At 38.6% G+C, this 19,484-nt stretch overlaps 1 protein-coding gene across 4 annotated transcripts in view; it reads left to right on the forward strand.

The window, feature by feature from the left end:
- Positions 1–19,484, forward strand: part of PLCL1 (phospholipase C like 1 (inactive)) — a 399,684-nt gene that overhangs the window by 179,647 nt on the left and 200,553 nt on the right. The window contains exon 1 of one of the 4 annotated variants that reach the window (XM_082466982.1): positions 10,369–12,298. The exons of the other annotated variants lie outside the window; for them this stretch is intronic. The gene's annotated coding sequence lies outside the window, so the exon portion shown is untranslated. Of the gene's footprint in view, positions 1–10,368; positions 12,299–19,484 lie in introns of those variants that run through there. 4 annotated transcript variants of the gene reach the window in all.

Here is a 19,484-nt window from a genome sequence, read left to right on the forward strand (position 1 = left end):
CAAAGTACCCAGTGTTTCCACTTCCTAAGCATGTACAGAGGCAAATTGGCTTGCTCCTTGTAGTCATTGGCTTGACTTTTCTCCACTCTGCTAAAATGTTTCCTCCATCTGCTTTCCATCTTCAAATGTTGGATTATAGTTACATCATTTCATTGAAGTTAGAGTTTGTGTTCTTGTTTCCTGTCATCTTTGTGGCTTTAGAATTTTGAAAGAAGGGAGTGAAACTGCCTTTACTTTGCCATCATCAAACTGAAAATTCTATTCATTTTTCTAAATAAAAGCTAGAGTTATGGGACTTCCCTGATGGCACGGTGGTTAAGAATCCACCTGCCAATGCAGGGGACACGGGTTTGAGCCCTGGTCTGGGAAGATCCCACATGCCGCGGAGCAACTAAGCCCGTGTGCCACAACTACTGAGTCTGTGCTCTAGAGCCCACGAGCCACACTACTGAAGCTGCCGCAACTAGAGAAAGCCCGTGTGCAGCAACGAAGACTCAACTCAGCCAAAATAAATAAATAAATAAAAACTTAAAAACAAAAAAAAGAACTAGAGTTATAAAATGACACCTGTTGAATATCATATATCATATGTGGAATCTAAAAAAATGATACACATGAACTTATTTACAAAACAGAAATAGACTCACAGACATAGAAAATGAACTTATGGTTACCATAGGGGAAGGGAGGGGGAGGGATAAATTAGGAGTTTGAGATTAACAGATACTACACTACTATATGTAAAATAGATAAACTAGAAGGACCTACTGTATAGCACAGGGAACTATATTCAATATCTTGTAATAACCTATAATGGAAAAGAATCTGAAAAAGAAAAAAAATATATTAAAATGACACCTGTCATTGTTAATAGTATTAATATTTTAAATAATCTTATCTACATCTTTAAAAGTCTAACTTATAGTATAAGATGCTGAGAAATAATTTTTGACTTTGCTACACCAAATTATTCAGTGCAACTCTGTTATATTAATATTTCAGATCTGGTCATTTTTGGAAATTATAGCAGTTCATGGTGGGATTTTGAACTTAAAAGATGTGAAGGAATGTGTGTTAGTTGAGAAAGATGTCAAAATTTGAGTTACCTTATGTTGGACCCTCATAGGTACTTTATCAGATATTGCAGTCAAAGGCATTATTGAGTTCTGAGGTAGGTTTTGTTTTGGTGGCGGTGGGGGGAAGTTGGGTGAGGGTGGGTATAGGAACATGTTTATTCAATTTTCAAATTAGAAATACAGAATTAGAATACAAAACGTTCTAATAAAATGTGTACACCTTTTAGATGTTAATAGCAAAAACACCGTGTTGCTCCTTCTATTTTGTGGTCAACAATGATCTTTGAGACAAGATAGCATAGCTGTTAAGCCATAGGATCCTCTTTGCTTCTGTTGCAGAATGCGACTCTGCCAGTTGCTAGTCATCGGTCCTTGAGCAAGTTTCTTTATCTCCTGGTGCTTCTGTCTTCTCATCTGTAAAATTAAGACAGAATAGAAACTCCTCATAGGCTTGTTTTGAGAATTAAATGAGTTAATCTGTTAGCACTTCTAGTGTGTGAAGCATAAGTGCTCAATAAACAGTAGTTATTATTATTGTTACTGCTGTTGTCATAGTGATCACCAAATTGGTATTGGTTCATACCTGTCTACTTTTCTTATTAAGATGTACATTACATACATTAATATCACATTAATGTCACATATGAACACACTTTTTTGGGGCTGTGTTGTTGTGTGTGTTCCATAGCTATTTTGTAGCTTCATAACCCTTCTGATAATTCAATTTAACAGACAGAAATTGAGTGTCATCCACGTATATAATTTTACTATGCTAAATGCTGAGTTACAGAGTTTCCTGAATGGATTTGCTATTTGGAAAAAAATAATACTAGAAACTTTCCTCAACCTTCACACCAAAATGAACTCCAGATGGATCAAAGATTTAAACAAAAAAAAAAAAAAAAAAGAAAGAAAGAAAGAAAAAAAGAGCCATAGAAGTACTGGTAGGAGATATGGGTGAATATTTTAATGTATTTGGAGTAGAGGAAGCTTTTCTATTTATTGACATAAAAAATAAGAAACCTTAAAGTAAAAGATTGGCACATTTGACTAACTAAAATTTTAAGTTTTGACTTGGGGGAGGAATCAAAACAAAGTCAAGAGTGAAACACAAACTGGGAAAAATATTGACAGCACATATGAAAGTTGAATAAATTTAATTGTCAGTCAATTGGAAAATGGCAAATAGCCTAAAAGAAAACTACAGGAACAGCCTATTCACAGAAAAAAAAAAAAAAGTTACAAATAGTACGTATAGAATTGCGAAGGTCCTTACTATAATTTAAAGAAATTTAAATGCAATAAAAGATATTTTTCATTTATTGGGAAAAGAGGTATGGGTGGAGGGTGGGAAGAGACCCATGTGAACACATAACCACTGTTTTCAGAGTCAAGGGAGAATATCCTTTGGGGGTGGGATTATCTTGGCCTCTGAGCTGAGTACCAAGCTGCCTCTCTATCTCTGCTTTCAAGATACCCTCTTGAATGCCCTTCCTTTGTGTTTTGTTTCCTTGGAAAAATGCCTTGGCAGGTACTTGAAATGTAATGAGGCCTTCGAGCTCTGCATTAATCACAGGTAGCAATTAACTAACATTCATGTGCGCTAAGCATGTTCAACTTTAAAAATGGCTCCCTTCTGAAAGAACCAGAGTTGGCTGGTGCATGGCCATTCTGTTGGATTTTGATGTTGTTTTCTGAGAACTTCTCCTGTAGATTCCCGTGCACATCTTCTTTCCTCTCTAGAGGAAAACAAAACAAAACAGAATAAACCCTTAGGGCTTCTGGGGGAGAAAGAGACTAGATTGGTTTGTTTGTAGGTTCATTTATTCAATAAATATTTATTGAATACTTATTGTGTGTCAGCTACTATTGTAATCATTGAACATATAGGCGTGAACATAAGTTTCCATGGAGCTTGTATTTTAGGGGGTAGGGACAGTCAATTAAAAAATTAAACAAGAATTTCAGATGACTCATAGGAAGAAGATAAAATCAGGTAATAAAGAGTAGCGGGAAAGCTGATTTGAGGAGGAGCTTCAAGATGGCGGAAAAGTAAGACACGGAGATCACCTTCCTCCCCACAAATACATCAGAAATACATCTACAGGTGGAACAACTCCTACAGAACACCTACTGAATGCTGGCAGAAGACCTCAGACCTCCAAAAAGGCAAGAAACCCCCCACGTACCTGGGTAGGGCAAAAGAAAAAAGCAAAAACAGAGACAAAGAATAGGGACGGGACCTGCACCAGTGGGAGGGAGCCATGAAGGAGGAAAGGTTTCCACGCACTAGAAAGCCCCTTCGCGTGCGGAGACTGCGGGTGGCGGAGGGGGGAAGCTTCGGAGCCACAGAGGAAAGCGCAGCCACAGGGGTGCGGAGGGCAAAGTGGAGAGATTCCCACATGGAGAATCAGTGCCGACCAGCACTCACCAGCCCGAGAGGCTTGTCTGCTCACCCGCCGGGGCGGGCGGGGGCTGGGAGCTGAGGCTCGGGCTTCGATCAGATCCCAGGGAGAGGACTGGGGTTGGCTGCGTGAACACAGCCTGAAGGGGCTAGTGCACCACAGCTAGCCGGGAGGGAGTCCGGGAAAAAGTCTGGAGCTGCCGAAGAGGCAAGAGACTTTTTCTTGCTTCTTTGTTTCCTGGTGCGCGAGGAGAGGGGATTAAGAGCACTGCTTAAAGGAGCTCCAGAGACGGGCGTGAGCCTCGGCTATCAGCGCGGACCACAGAGACGGGCAGGAGACGCTAAGGCTGCTGCTGCCACCAAGAAGCCTATGAGCGAGCACAGGTCACTATCCACACCTCCCCTCCCGGGAGCTGGTGCAGCCCGCCACTGCCAGAGTCTCATGATCCAGGGACAACTTCCCCGCGAGAACGCACGGCGCGCCTCAGGCTGGTGCAACGTCACGCCGGCCTCTGCCGCCGCAGGCTTGCCCCACATCCGTACCCCTCCCTCCCCCCGGCCTGAGTGAGCCAGAGCCTGCGAATCAGCTGCTCCTTTAACCCTGTCCTGTCTGAGCTAAGAACAGACACCGTCAGGCAACCTACATGCAGAGGCGGGGCCAAATCAAAAGCTGAACCCCGGGAACTGTGCGAACAAAGAACAGAAAGGGAAATCTCTCCCAGCAGCCTCAGGAGCAGCGGATTAAATCTCCACAATCAACTTGATGTAACCTGCATCTGTGGAATACCTGAATAGACAACGAATCATCCCAAATTGAGGAAGTGGACTTTGGGAGCAATGATATATGTATATTTTTCTCTTTTTCTCTTTTTGTGAGTGTGTATGTGTATGCTTCTGTGTGTGATTTTGTCTGTATAGCTTTGCTTTTACCATTTGTCCTAGGGTTCTGTCTGCCCTTTTTTTTTTTTTTGGTATAGTTTTTAGTGCTTGTTATAATTGGTGGATTTGGTTTTTGGTATGGTTGTGCTCTTCTTTCTTTTTTATTACTTTTTAATTTTTTAAATAATTATTTTTTATTTTAATAACTTTATTTTATTTTCTCTTTTTCTTTCTTTCTTTCTTTCTTTTTTCTCCCTTTTATTCTGAGCCGTGTGGGTGACAGGCACTTGGTGCTCCAGCCAGGCATCAGGGCTGTGCCTCTGAGGTGGGAGAGGCAAGTTCAGGACATTGGTCCACCAGAGACCTCCCAGTTCCACGTAATATCAAACAGTGAAAATCTCCCAGAGATCTCCATCTCAACACCAAAGCCCAGCTCAACTCAATGACAAGCAAGCTACAGTGCTGGACACCCTATGCCAAACAACTTAAGACAGGAACACAACCCCACCCATTAGCAGAGAGGCTGCCTCAAATCATAATAAGGTCACAGACACCCCAAAACACACCACCAGATGTGGACCTGCCCACCAGAAAGACAAGATTCAGCCTCTTCCAGGACTGGATGAACACAGGCACTAGTTCCCTCAACCAGGAAGCCTACACAACCCATGGAACCAACCTTAGCCACTGGGGGCAGACACCAAAAACAACGGGAACTACGAACCTGCAGCCTGCGAAAAGGAGACCCCAAACACAGTAAGTTAAGCAAAATGAGAAGACAGAGAAACACACAGCAGATGAAGGAGCAAGGTAATAACCCACCAGACCTTACAAATGAAGAGGAAATAGGCAGTCTACTTGAAAAAGAGTTCAGAAGAATGATAGTAAAGATGACCCAAAACCTTGGAAATAGAATGGAGAAAATACAAGAAAAGTTTAACAAAGACCTAGAAGAACTAAAGAGCAAACAAACAATGAGGAACAACACAATAAATGAAATTTAAACTTCTCTAGAAGGGATGAATAGCAGAATAACTGAGGCAGAAGAACGGATAAGTGACCTGGAAGATAAAATAGTGGAAATAATTACTGCAGAGCAGAATAAAGAAAAAAGAATGAAAAGAATTGAGGACAGTCTCAGAGACCTCTGGGACAACATTAAACATACTAACATTCGAATTATAGGGGTTGCAGAAGAAGAAGAGACAAGGAAAGGGACTGAGAAAATATTTGAAAAGATTATAGTTGAAAACTTCCCTAATATGGCAAAGGAAATGGTTAATCAAGTCCGTGGAACAGAGAGTCCAATACAGGATAAATCCAAGGAGAAACACGCCAAGACATATATTAATATATTAATCAAACTATCAAAAATTAAATACAAAGAAAACACATTAAAAGCAGCAAGGGAAAAACAGCAAATAACATACAAGAGAATCCCCATAAGGTTAACAGCTGACCTTTCAGCAGAAACTCTGCAAGTCAGAAGGGAGTGGCAGGACATATTTAAAGTGATGAAAGGGAAAAACCTACAACCAAGATTACTCTACCCAGCAAGGATCTCATTCAGATTTGATGGAGAAATTAAAACCATTACAGACAAGCAAAAGTGAAGAGAATTCAGCACCACCAAACCAGCTTTACAACAAATGCTAAAGGACCTTCTCCAGGCAGGAAACACAAGAGAAGGAAAAGACCTACAATAACAAACCCAAAACAATGAAGAAAATGGTAATAGGAACATACATATTGATAATTACCTTAAATGTAAATGGATTAAATGCTCCAACCAAAAGATATAGACTGGCTGAATGGATACAAAAACAAGATCCATACATATGCTGTGTACAAGAGACCCACTTCACACCTAGGGACACGTACAGACTGAAAGTGAGGAGTTGGAAAAAGATATTCCATGCAAATGGAAATCAGAAGAAAGCTGGAGTAGCAATTCTCATATCAGATAAAATACACTTTAAAATAAAGGCTATTACAAGAGACAAAGAAGGACACTACATAATGATCAAGGGATCAATCCAAGAAGAAGATATAACATTGTAAATATTTATGCACCCAGCATAGGAGCACCTCAATACATAAGGCAAATACTAACAGCCATAAAAGGGGAAATTGACAGTAACACAATCATAGTATGGGACTTTAACACCCCACTTTCACCAATGGACAGATCATCCAAAATGAAAATAAGGAAACACAGGCTTTAAATGTTACATTAAACAAGATGGACTTAATTGATATTTATAGGACATTCCATCCAAAAACAACAGAATACACTTTCTTCTCAAGTGCTCATGAAACAGTCTCCAGGATAGATCATATCTTGGATCACAAATCAAGCCTTGGTAAATTTAAGAAAATTGAAATTGTATCAAGTATCTTTTCTGACCACAATGCTATGAGACTAGATATCAATTACAGGAAAAAATCTGTAAAAATACAAACACATCTGTAAAAATACAAACACAAATACAAAATACAAAAAAAAAATACAAAAATACAAATACAAATACAAAAATACAAAATACAAACACATGGAGGCTAAACAATACACTACTTAATAACCAAGATATCACTGAAGAAATCAAAGAGGAAATAAAAAAATACCTAGAAACAAATGACAATGAAAACATGATGACCCAAAACCTATGGGATGCAGCAAAAGCAGTTCTAAAAGGGAAGTTTATTGCAAAACCGTCCTACCTTAAAAAACAAGAAACATCTCAAATAAACAACCTAACCTTGCACCTAAAGCAATTAGAGAAAGAAGAACAAAAAAACCCCAAAGTTAGCAGAAGGATAGAAATCATAAAGATCAAATCAGAAATAAATGAAAAAGAAATGAAGGAAATGATAGCAAAGATCAATAAAACTAAAAGCTGGTTCTTTGAGAAGATAAACAAAATTGATAAACCATTAGCCAGACTCATCAAGAAAAAATGGAAGAAGACTCAAATCAATAGAATTAGAAATGAAAAAGGAGAAGTAACAACTGACACTGAAGAAATACAAAGGATCATGAGAGATTACTACAAGCAACTATATGCCATAAAATGGACAACATGTAAGAAATGGACAAATTCTTAGAACAGCACAACCTTCTGAGACTGAACCAGGAAGAAATAGAAAATATGAACAGCCCAATCACAAGCTCTGAAATTGCAACTGTGATTAAAAGTCTTCCAACAAACAAAAGCCCAGGACCATATGGCTTCACAGCCAAATTCTATCAAACATTTAGAGAACAGCTAACACCTACCCTTCTCAAACTCTTCCAAAATATAGCAGAGGGAGGAACACTCCCAATATCATTCTACGAGGCCACCATCACCCTGATACAAAAACCAGAAGAAGTTGTTACAAAGAAAGAAAACTACAGGCCAATATCACTGATGAACATAGATGCAAAAATCCTCAACAAAATACTAGCAAACAGAATCCAACAGCACATTAAAAGGATCATACACCATGATCAAGTGGGGCTTATCCCAGGAATGCAAGGATTCTTCAATATACGCAAATCAATCAATGTGATACACCATATTGACAAACTGAAGAAGAAAAACCATATAATCATCTCAATAGATGCAGAAAATGCTTTTGACAAAATTCAACACCCATTTATGATAAAAACCCTCTAGAAAGTAGGCATAGAGGGAACTTACCTCAATATAATAAAGGCCATATATGACAAACCCACAGCCAACATCGTCCTCAATGGTGAAAAACGGAAACTCTTTCCACTAAGATCAGGAACAAGACAAGGTTGCCCACTCTCACCACTATTATTCAACATAGTTTCAGAAGTTTTAGCCACAGCAATCAGAGAAGAAAAAGAAATAAAAGGAATCCAAATTGGAAAAGAAGAAGTAAAACTGTCACTGCAGATGACAGGATACTATACATAGAGAATCCTAAAGATGCTACCAGAAAACTACTAGAGTTAATCAATGAATTTGGTAAAGTTGCAGGATACAAAATTAATGCACAGAAATCTCTTGCATGCCTATACATTATTGATGAAAAATCTGAAAGTGAAATTAAGAAAACACTCCCATTTACCATTGCAACAAAAAGAATAAAATACCTAAGAATAAACCTACCTAAGGAGACAAAAGACCTGTATGCAGAAAACTGTAAGACACTTATGAAAGAAATTAAAGATGATACAAATAGATGGAGAGATATACCATGTTCTTGGACTGGAAGAATCAACATTGTGAAAATGACTCTACTACCCAAAGCAATCTACAGATTCAATGCAATCCCTATCAAACTACCACTGGCATTTTTCACAGAACTAGAACAAAAAATTTCACAATTTGTATGGAAACACAAAAGACCCCGAATAGCCAAAGCAATCTTGAGAAAGAAAAACAGAGCTGGAGGAATCAGGCTCCCTGGCTATACTACAAACTATACTACAAAGCTATAGTAATCAAGACAGTATGGTACTGACACAAAAACAGAAATATAGATCAGTGGAACAGGATAGAAAGCCCAGAGATAAGCCCACGCACATATGTTCACCTTATCTTTGATAAGGGAGGCAAGAATATACAGTGGAGAAAAGACAGCCTCTTCAATAAGTGGTGCTGGGAAAACTGGACAGCTACATGTAAAAGAATGAAATTAAAACACTCCTTAACACCATACATAAAAATAAAGTCAAAATGGATTAAAGACCTAAATGTAAGGCCAGACACTATAAAACTCTTAGAGGAAAACATAGGCAGAACACTCTATGACATAAATCACAGCAAGATCCTTTTTGACCCACCTCCTAGAGAAATGGAAATAAAAACAAAAATAAACAAATGGGATCTAATGAAACTTAAAAGCTTTTGCACAGCAAAGGAAACCATAAACAAGACGAAAAGACAACCCTCAGAATGGGAGAAAAGATTTGCAAATGAAGCAACTGACAAAGGATTAATCTCCAAAATTTACAAGCAGCTCATGCAGCTCAATATCAAAAAAACAAACAACCCAATCCAAAAATGGGAAGAAGACCTAAATAGACATTTCTCCAAAGAAGATATACAGATGGCCAACAAACACATGAAAGAATGCTCAGCATCATTAATCATTAGAGAAATGCAAATCAAAACTACAATGAGATATCATCTCACACCAGTCAGAATGGCCATCATCAAAAAATCTACAAACAATAAATGTTGGAGAGGGTGTGTAGAAAAGGGAACCCTCTTGCACCGTTGGTGGGAATGTAAATTGATACAGCCACTATGGAGAACAGTATGGAGGTTCCTTAAAAAACTAAAAATAGAACTACCATATGACCCAGCAATCCCACTACTGGGCATATACCCTGAGAAAACCATAATTCAAAAAGAGTCATGTACCACAATGTTCATTGCAGCTCTATTTACAATAGCCAAGACATGGAAGCCACCTAAGTGTCCAGTGACAGATGAATGGATAAAGAAGATGTGGCACATATATACAATGGAATGTTACTCAGCCATAAAAAGAAACGAAATTGAGTTATTTGTAGTACGGTGGGTGGACCTAGAGTCTGTCATACAGAGTGAAATAAGTCAGAAAGAGAAAAACAAATACCGTATGCTAACACATATATATGGAATCTAAAAACAAAATTTAAAAATGGACATGAAGCACCAGGGGCAAGACAGGAATAAAGACGCCGACCTACTAGAGGATGGACTTGAGGACATGGGGAGGGGGAAAGGTAAGCTGGGATGAAGTGAGAGAGTGGCATGGACATATATACACTACCAAATGTAAAATAGATAGCTAGTGGGAAGCAGCCGCATAGCACAGGGAGATCAGCTCGGTGCTTTGTGGCCACCTAGAGGGGTGGGATAGGGATGGTGGGAGGGAGGGAGATGCAAGAGGGAGGAGATATGGAGATATATGTATATGTATAACTGATTCACTTTGTTATAAAGCAGAAACTAACACACCATTGTAAAGCAATTATACTCCAATAGAGATGTTAAAAAAAAAAAAAGAGTAGAAGGGTAGGGGTAGTCAGATAAATATATACATATGATACATATGTAGACACGTGTACACACGTGTACAAACACATGCATAATAGTGCTTCTTAAACTTTAATGTATACCAGAATCACTTGTAGGACTTATTTAAATAGATTGTTGAGCCCCTCCCTCAGAGTCTCTGATTCAGTAGAGGCCTGGTGTGAGGCCCAGGATTTTACATTTTTAACAAGTTGTTGGGTGCTGTTGTTGCTGCTGATCTAGAGACCACACTTTGAGACCCACTGGCATAGGGTACTGAGTGGTCCTAGAAAACTGTTCCAAAGAGGTGGTATTTGGGTAGAGAACTGAATGATGTTTGAGAAGGAACCAATGTTGTGAAGACGATCAGTGGTGGAAGAAGAGGGTAGGAATGAAGAAGAGCTTTCCAGATAAAGCAGAGAAACTGTGGATTGAAGGAAGCAAAGAGGCTAGTGAGGCTGCAGAGTAATGAGTGGAGGGGTGAGTGGTAGCAGCTGAACTAAGAGAGGAAGATAGACAGTGGGCAGGCCATGGAGAACAGTGGCCCTGTATTCTGAAAGCATACTTAAAAAAAAAACAATGCCGGAGCCCACCTCCAGAGACTCTGATTTAATTAATCTGGGTGGCACTTAGTTATTTTTAAAAGTTCCTTAGGTAATTCTGATAAGCAGGCAAGGCTGAGAATAATGGAGACAGGCCCTTTGTAGCCGTGTAAAGTTGAGATTTTATTTCAAGTGTGATGAAAAGCCATTGAACAGTAGAGGATGTAATTGGATTTAATTTCCAGCTGCTAGAATGAATTTTGTAAGAGGTTAAGAGTGAATGAGGAGACCAGTTAGAAAATTTTACAGTTGTCCAGGTGAAAAGTGATGTTGGCTTCAGTTTGGTGGTAGTAGTAAGGATGATGAGAAATGGGATGCTGGATAGTAGATGGGATTTGGGGTAGAACAGAAGGGACTTGCCGATGGATCCTTGGATATCGGAAGTGAGAGAGAGAGAGAAGACTCAAATATGACTCCAAGGTCACCTTTCAACTGAGTGAGAGGTGACACCATTAACTGAGAACATTGGGGTAGAAACAGGTTTAGAGAGAAACTAAAAATTTTTAATTTTGGTATATTAACTCTAAGATGCCTCTTAGGAACAGTTAAGAACCAGATTGTTTTTAGGGAAAAGGAGTGGAACTGAGGGTGAACTGATGCCTCGCTCTTTTGACAGGCCCATTGTGATCGTTAGCTAGGATAGTATTAATTTTAATGTGGATTTCACATGTATTTTGGAAAATGTAACCTCTCCTGTAATGTGTAACTTTTTAAATGGGTGGATAGAATCATGCCAGGAGCTTTCAAGAGGCTTAAACCCATGAACTTAAGCTGGTGGGCCCATGGTAGGCACTCAATATATATTTGTTGAATTAATCAATGAATGAATGAGTGAACTTACTTTTATATATGAAGCCCATTTGTCATTTTGATGAGCAATGTGTCTTCAGATCACGTGGTATAGGGGGCACCAAATATCCAGTGGTTAAAGTTTATGTCTTGATTAGATTGTCATAAAGTATTTAACTGGTCAAATGAATCCACGGAATCCGAAAGGGCAGAGGGTTTTTGGTGTAGGCAGTGTTGTGTTCCTTGTGTTACTACGCTCTCCAAAGACCTGTCTCGTTTCTAGTTCTGTATCTCTGTATTTTTGCTCATTTTCATGAGCTAGTGTCATCTGTGATTTCAGCAGAATCAGACCAGATTTAGAACATGACTTTACAGAAAGTTCTTCTGCTTCTCTGTATTCCAGGGCCTGCCAGGCACAGTAGGGAGAGGGTTCAGGGGCAAGAGGTCCTATAAGCCAGCTCGGTACAGTGTGGAATGTGAGATCAGAGCTGACTTACCTGAGATTTCAAAGATGATCAACATCTGCCTGTAAGTATCTCTTCTAATGAACCAAAAGTCAGAATTTGCTTCTGGAAGGGGAAATCAGTTCCACAACTGGAGAGACCAGAGAAGCTGGTGAGATCTCTTCCCAGACTGTATTCAGATGCCCAGACTTGTGCACGAACAGGTGGAGCCTCTCCCTAGTCATGCTGCCTTATCCCTAGATTATGGAGTGGAGAGCCACTCAAGCTCATTTCTCCTTATTAGCTGCATTCAGGGACCAATGATTCCACTTCAGTCTTGTGTAATGAGAGTTAGAAGTTAAATACATGATCTTAACAGTAGTCACCCAAGTTCTTCTGAAGGGAGAAAAACTCTGTCTGTGAATGCCTTGATAATCCATGTAGAGGCAGAAAACAAAACTGGAGAACACGTTGGAGGCTAGACCCAAGGTAGGAGAGGAGAATGGTTAAGTTGACACCTGACCTAAGGAGGGGAGTTTGTTGTGCTCTTTGAAGCAGGTAAATAGAGAAAGGAGGGAGGAAAAAGAAGCTTGCAGATGCTGCAAAGTTGGGTGAAGAGACCTGTGGAAATAATCCAGTGTTAGGGTGGCCAAAAGATAATTTAAGAGGAGAGATGTTCAGTGTTCAACTTGAAATTGTTTACTTTGCTGTCATGTAAACTCCTTTTACACCTCCCTTTGAATAACTGATAAAGTCTCATATTCATGGAAGCTTTATGTGAGTGGAGAAATGGATGGGGAACTCAAGAAAGCTTGAGCTTCACATTGGGTCTAATGGTGGAGAACAGAGAGGGGGCTGTGCAAGTAGGTGCAGAGCTGACTTTGAGAATACAAGTTCTGCCCTCATCCTTACCTTATACACATCTAAGGAATCCTCAGAAATTTTGGGCAGAGCTTTGGTGGGAGACCCAAACTCCAAGTGACACTTGAGTTGTAAGATTTGGGGTAGCAAAAATGATTTCTCTCAAAAAAATTAAGGGTTCTAGCTCTTTTAACGTGATCTGGCCTCACTGGCTCTTCTTCAACTTTACTAGCTCTTTCATTAAACCTGCACTCCTGACTCACAATCTTTGTACTGTTTCTCTAACTGGTGCAGGTTCCTTTGTCTAATCTCTCTTTGGTTTGCATCTGGTTCTCCTGCCCTTGTTCCTGTGGCATTGGGGGAGACCAGTTCTTCCATTTCACACCTGGGGGCCTATTGTACCCAGTCTAGCACCTGAACCCCAGAGACATCTGGTCACCCAAGAAGAGAGGTCAGACATGACTAATATTCTGGGAGATTGTTTTCCTGAGCATGAGTATGGGTGAGGCATTTGTTTTTCAAAGGTCATGTATTATATGGTCACATGGATTTAAACAGGTAAGGATTTATGGCATATCAAGTAATATTAAAAAATCATTTAACCTGAGAGGAAGAAGGCAATAAAAGATTCATTCTCAGCCATTTTGTGAACCCCAGAACCAGCACTTTGAAAATACTCTGTATACTGCAAACGTCAAAGTCAGCATACATGTTTTTGGAGGAAATAATTACAAATGGTAATATAAGGTAATTAAAAATATTTTAATGTTTCTGTTAAGTCTGTTTTGCTACTTCAGAATTTGCTATATCTAAGTAGGCAGGATTGTAAGATAGGAATGTATTTATATGTAGATACTGACCTTTTGACTTCATTCTCACAGTTGCTTAATATTCTCTTATAATGAAATTGTTTCCAGTAATAAAACTGCATTGCAAAAACTTCTTGGGTTATCTGAGGCCAAAATTAGTTACCTAGAATAACAAAGAAAATAATTATTGACTGAGGGCTTCCCTAAACAAGAGAAGCATGGCTGTGCAAGCACTGTGAATGTATTCCCTCCTGTAGAAGTTGCTACTTAGGAGGTTTATTGTGTTCCAGCTAAGAGTCTGGAGGTGGGAATGGTGGAAATAGTGAGCTGGGAAGGTCAGGGATACATTAGGTTACCTGACTTGAATGATTACAAAATGATTACATGGTTAAGTTTGGTGAAGGTTTATTAACAAAATGAAAGAACATGTATGTTTTCATACCATGCTGATTGTTGAAATAAAAATTGCATGTATTGATATATACCTATAGCGGTCTGCCATTGTTGTTTATACAACCCTCCCCTCAGCCCTTCTTCTGGGAACAACACCCCCTTTCCTTTGGGAATGGCTCAAGCTTCCTGTGGGCACCACCTTGTTCTTTATGTGACCCTGCCCCTTTGCTACTCCCATCTTTTCTCTTACTAGGGCCACAGTGGACTGGCCAGGAGTGGGCATCTGACTCAATCTGGTCCTTCCCCTGAAGTTTGCAAGTGAATTGAGAAGGAGTCAGTTCCTTTTTTTCTGGGAAATTTATAAGATGTGAAACCCAGGAGCTTATAATAGCAGATTTACTGCCCCGAGAGGAAAGCCAGTCTATAGTGAGAGGGTCAGACCGTAGAGAGATACATACTTCCTGCAGTTTAAGTGGTCAATCCTTTAATATCGTAGGATACTTTAGTATGCTCCCTATATATTTTTGTGTTGCTTAAACTAATCTAAGCTGGATTTCTGTCACTTAGCAAAAAGCATCCTGATGAACACATAGGCACTGTGCATGGGAAAGATTATTAAAGGCTGAAAGGCTGTGGCATCAAAGTAATCCTGAGGTTTATAACACTCTGAACTGGTTGGTTGTTGGACATGACTGAGGAACATTGACTTGTGTCATAGAAATCTTATTAATCGAGTGACTAATTGTCTTCTGATAAATATTTAATATTCCACAAGGCTAGTCCAGAAACCTAAAGACTAATCAGTCTCTTTTGGTTAGTTAGGACAATTGTTCAAACTCATTCTGTCTTTGTGATGAGCATTCATGATTAATACACTAGAACTGATAGGACCCTGTTACTCTGTCCCCTAGCAGAGCGAATAGGTCCTTTCTGAAACCTTAGTCAGGATAGCTTTGAGGCCATTTATTGACATTATAGCCAAGTAGTGAAAGTTTATGTTCTGTCTTAAACCTCTGCCCTGAGTCAGTACTCTTCTGCTGATCAGCTAAAGAATTTGATACTCTACTCTGCTGAAGTAAAATTCATTGATAATGGCTTATTTTGTTGCCTTCTCCAGTTAGTGCTTACCTTTTAACTCACTGGAGTGAGTTAGTTGTAGATTTAAGATACTATAGTAATAAGAAGGGGGGAAATGACTTTTTGTGGAAACAGCACCCAGTTATCAGCAGTAGAAGCCATTAAATTTATTGATGCTGAAATTCTTCCCAGGGGTGAGTCTCCCATACAGCATAACCATTCTTGGTAAACAGTATTTTATATCATACATATATTCTGATGTGGAACCTACATCATTGTTCTTGTATGGATAAATCATACCTCCGTATAGTATAATAATAGGTATCATTTGTAGAGAGCTGCCATATTCTAGATACTGTTGGTGCTTTCACATTTTATCTCATTGATTTGATCTTCAGGAAAACGTTATGAAGTAGATATTATCCTCATTTTGCAGGAGAGGAAAACTAAGCACAGAGAAGTTAAGCAGATTGGCTAAGGTCCTTTGGCTGATGAGAGAACATAACTCAGAAAACAATCACCAGTGCTGCTTCCTTCAAATTGGACTCCTTGCCTGTATGAGTTACTTTCTTACTTGCCTTTAGGTGGGGAGTAAGGAGTGGTTGCCATGGTAATCTCAAGGTAGAAAAAGCCTCTGGCATCTGGCCATGATCACATTTAACCCAACTGTGGAAGAGTCTTGCTATTAACCAAGAATCACTAAATGGTACACGCAGAATGAGTGCAGATTGAGTGTCTGCTGTTTTGATCAGAGGCTAATTCCTTAGGGGTATTGGGAATTATTAGGTGATAACCTTATGGTGATTGAGTTACTGATTGAGAACCTGTGGGTCTTTTAATAACTTTTTTTTTTTTGATTTTTATTACAAGTTATTTATTGTTGCTATACTATTACATTTGGTACATCTATGTGTTTTTTTTATTTCCAAAATGCATCACTAAGCTATAAGTTATTATTCCTTGCAGCTTTTTTATTGAAAAGATTTTTCTATGGCAAGGTACAAAAAGGCATTCTACAAAAAACATTTTAAGTTACATTATTTACCAAAAGACTATCTTTATATATTACTGGTCTGTTGAAATTGTTCTTTTCAATCAAATTCCATTAATTTTTACATAATGCATGTCAATAACAGCTACCATAAAAAAATAACTATAAGCAAAAATTGTTTTCCTGTTTATCTTCATTTTTTGCTACTCCTCATTTTTCTTCCTGCTTCTATTTGTGAAAGTGTGAATCCCTCCTTCATGATGTCCTCAAGTCCATAATTACCCCTTATGACAATTTTTTCATGACCCCACATTATAAATTGTTCATTATTTTGAATAATGCCTTAATTTCAAATGTACCTTTGTACTCTTCTACTTTTTCTTCTGTATTGTTTTTTCCTATATTTCTTTTAATAACTTATTATAATTTTGATTCCTGGAGGTATGTTAGGGATATTCCTTTCTGAAAGTTCTAAATGGATCATAATACTACACTTGCTTGTATATTAATATGTCAACAATCAACATCTCATCATTAACTTCATTTTAGAGGTATCTGCATTAATGTATTGATACTCTCCTAATAACTGAATTAGATCTATAAGGATCAAAATCATTTCTCAGTGCTTTTATTATCTTTTCAAAGTGTTTTTAACAACACATTATGTATTCCAGAGTTGTTTTTTAAATGTTGTTCTATTTTTACTAACTTCCTAAGTATACACCAATGCCATAGTGGAATAAATCTGCATGAATCTTGCCTGATCCACCACCTGGAAACAGTACACATCTCCATGGTGGGAAAAAGCTGGAGCAATCTTGCCCTGTGTGTATATGGCTGGACTTTTATTTTTCTGCCTTGACTGTGATCCAGTATATAATACTGGGGCTGACACTCCGTCATTTGGGTACATGGATATTTAGAACTGAAGGCTTGTGAGAGACAATGTGGAGGGCAGTGAAAATAATCTTAAACTGGCAGTGTGAAGACTTACACTTTGCCATACCAGCTGTGGGACCTTGATCCTCATTTTTCTTGGCCTTGGAAGGAGGTAAATGAGAGAAATGATCTGCAGGTCTCATTTAAACCTTAATGCTGGAATTCTGTAATGCTAGATAATTGGAGCTCTGTTTTCTGCTGTCTGATCACAAACCCTTTTGGAAATAGAAGAAAACACCACAAATTATGTTGTTCACTGGGTTGGGATAGAAATTGAAGGCAGGAAGGCCTGCAGAGAGCCTCAGCTTAGTTTCTTCTCAGATGACTTGCCTCCTGTTTCCTTCAAAAGGATGGGGAGAGATTTTAATCTCTATCAATTCAGCATCTGTGGTTTCTTTCATGAGCAAGCATCATAGTGGATGTCAAGAACTATGTGGTAATTTACAATTATTCCACTGCATCATGTAATATGTATTTGAGAATAATTGTTTAGAGGCGCTTGCTTGCTAAAGTATGATTATATTCAGAAAGGAGGAGCTTTGTTTAAGTGACACAAACTTCAGACTTCTATGAATTTCACGTTTAAGCTCATTAACGGGCAGGTGCTATTTTAGGCATTCCGTGATGTGTGCTGTTCCTCGGTCATTCCTCTACATGGCAGTTGTGGGAAAACCTCTGACAGGAGATAATAGTAAGTTATCTTAATTTAGACGCTAAAAAATATTAAAAGAAAATTTCTCTTTGAGAAGAAACATTAGAGTAATGTTTTAAGAATTTGAGGATGGTATGTTGGGAATTACACTGGAATTGGGAAGTTTCTAATTCCATTGTGCATAAACGTATTCATTTTCTTGGTAGTGAATATGCTAATTAATATCAGAACATTCCACATTTTAGGATCAGGTACCACTTCCATGAATCTTTTCCTTCCTATATCTATACTCATTACCTTAATTTAGGCATTTACTGGTACTCTGCTGGATTATTGTAGGGGTCTCCTAGTTTTCCTCCTGACTCTCACTCTTTTCTAAATACCACTTTGGACATTCACAGAAAAATAGACAAGATGAAAAGGCAGAGGGCTTTTTACCAGATAAAGGAACAAGATAAAACCCCAGAGAAACAAATAAATGAAGTGGAGATAGGCAACCTTCCAGAAAAAGAATTCAGAATAATGATAGTGAAGATGATCCAGGACCTTGGAAAAAGAATGTAGGCAAAGATCAAGAAGATGCAAGAAATGTTTAAAAAAGACCTAGAAGAATTAAAGAACAAACAAACAGAGGTGAACAATACAATAACTGAATTGAAAAATATACTAGAAGGAATCAATAGCAGAATAACTGAGGCAGAAGAACGGATAAGTGACCTGGAAGACAGAATGGTGGAATTCACTGCTGCAGAACAGAATAAAGAAAAAAAAAATGAAAAGAAATGAAGACAGCTACGAGACCTCTGGGACAACATTGAATGCAACAATGTTCGCATTATAGGGTCCGAGAAGGAGAAGAGAGAGAGAAAGGACCCGAGAAAAAATTTGAAGAGATTATAGTTGAAAACTTCCCTAACATGGGAAAGGAAATAGCCACCCAAGTTCAGGAAGCTCAGAGAGTCCCACACAGGGTAAACCCAAGGAGAAACACACTGAGACACATAGTAATCAAATGGCAAAAATAAAAGACAAAGAAAAATTATTGAAAGCAGCAAGGGAAAAACAACAAATAACACACAGGGAATGCCCATAAAGTTAACAGCTGATTTCTCAGTGGAAACTCTACAAGCCAGAAGGGAGTGGCATGATATATTTAAAGTGATGAAAGGGAAGAAACTACAACCAAGATTACTGTACCCATCAAGGATCTCATTCAGATTTGATGGAGAAATCAAAAGCTTTACAGACAAGCAAAAGCTAAGAGAATTCAGCACCACCAAACCAGCTCTACAACAAATGCTAAGGAAACTTCTCTAAGTGGGAAACAGAAGAGAAGAAAAGGACCTACAAAAACAAACCCAAAACAATTAAGAAAATTGTCTTAGGAACATACATATCAATAATTACTTTAAATGTGAATGGATTAAATGCTCCGACCAAAAGACACAGGCTTGCTGAATGGATACAAAAACAAGACCCGTGTATATGCTGTCTACAAGAGACCCACTTCAGACCTAGGGACACATACAGACTGAAAGTGAGGGGATGG

The sequence above is a fragment of the Balaenoptera physalus genome, assembly GCF_965194825.1.
Source record: "Balaenoptera physalus genome assembly, chromosome: 6".
Lineage (NCBI taxonomy): Eukaryota > Metazoa > Chordata > Mammalia > Artiodactyla > Balaenopteridae > Balaenoptera > Balaenoptera physalus.